The sequence below is a fragment of the Phodopus roborovskii genome, unplaced genomic scaffold (assembly GCF_943737965.1).
Source record: "Phodopus roborovskii unplaced genomic scaffold, PHOROB, whole genome shotgun sequence".
Lineage (NCBI taxonomy): Eukaryota > Metazoa > Chordata > Mammalia > Rodentia > Cricetidae > Phodopus > Phodopus roborovskii.
Window position 1 is genome coordinate 24,211,160 of NW_026126409.1, and position 1,264 is coordinate 24,212,423.

The 1,264-nt window shown below is 40.0% G+C and overlaps 1 pseudogene; it reads right to left on the reverse strand.

The window, feature by feature from the left end:
- Nucleotides 1-363: 363 nt before the first annotated feature.
- LOC127220486 (60S ribosomal protein L21-like) lies at nt 364-915 on the reverse strand (annotated as a pseudogene).
- Nucleotides 916-1,264: the final 349 nt, after the last annotated feature.

The following is a 1,264-nucleotide window of genomic DNA, read 5'->3' on the forward strand; positions in this document are numbered from 1 at the left end:
TGTTCCATTGAATAAAGATGGAATAGTCTGATGTTGAGATTTTAAAAAATGCTTTTCTCTGAACCAGTATTTGTGCAGCATCTGCAAGCATATAATTTTAGATGTGATTTTTAACACGTCCATATGGCAACTACCTTTACATTAAAACAAGACAGTAGAGGGAGAAGGTGGGAATTTGGGGTAGGATACACATATACTTTAGTTTTATGCATTAAAGGGAAAATATACAAATAGAGGCTAAAAACTGAGATTCGGTTAATTAGGAAGGAATTGTTTACTGAGAGTTCTATGTTTTATGTACTCATATTACAACATATGACTGTGGATTTAGGTTTCTTCACTTTTTTTTTTTTTTTTAAGAAAAACCCTTTACAGTCCAGGTCTTTATTTCTTTTTGTACATTACGCCATGAATTCATATGGGATGGGCTCCAGCAGCTCAGGCTCCTTCCCGTTTGTCCTCACAAAGTGTGCTTCTCTGGGTGGAGCAGGCTGGCGCTTGAGCTGAACCCAGGTGCCCTTCTCCTTGGCTTCCTTTTTCTTCTGGTCGTTCTCCTTCACCCGCTTCAGGAAGCTGTCTCTGCTCTTAGAGTGCTTGATGTGCTCAATCCGCACGTTAATCCTCTTGGCGAGAATCTTGCCCTTAACTTGCTTGTTTACAATGATGCCCACGGCATGCTGAGTGACACTGCTCTTCCTGTCTTGCCATGGTAACACTTGTGGGACATTCCTTTTTGAATAGTGCCCATTCCCTTGATGTCTACAATATCACCCTTCTTGTAGATTCACATATACGTGGCCAAAGGAACAACTCCATGCTTCCTAAAAGGCCGAGAGAGCATGTAGCGAGTGCCCCTCCTCTTTCCCTTGGTGTTTGTCATTTTGGCGAGTTACTGGAAGATGGCTGCCGCGGCCAAAAAAAGCAGGTTTCATCACTCTTATTGGACAAAAGAATTACCAAGGAAGCAATACAACAATATTAAAAGGGAACAAAGGAAAGAGAGAATAAAACACTTATTATTAAAGTACTACAAATACACAAGCAAAAGAAGGAGTCTCCAAGTCTCATATGTATTTTCTTCATTCTAAAAAGAATGGAAGGAGAATGGAAAGCAAATTTTATCTTTTCATATTAATTTCTAATCTTTGTCTTGATGATATTAAACCATTCATTTTAGTATGAGTTCTTCTGAAAAGCAGGACTGATGTGGGCAGGGAGGTAGGGAGGGAGGGAAGAAGAGGGGTGGGAGAGTTTTAATTTGGCA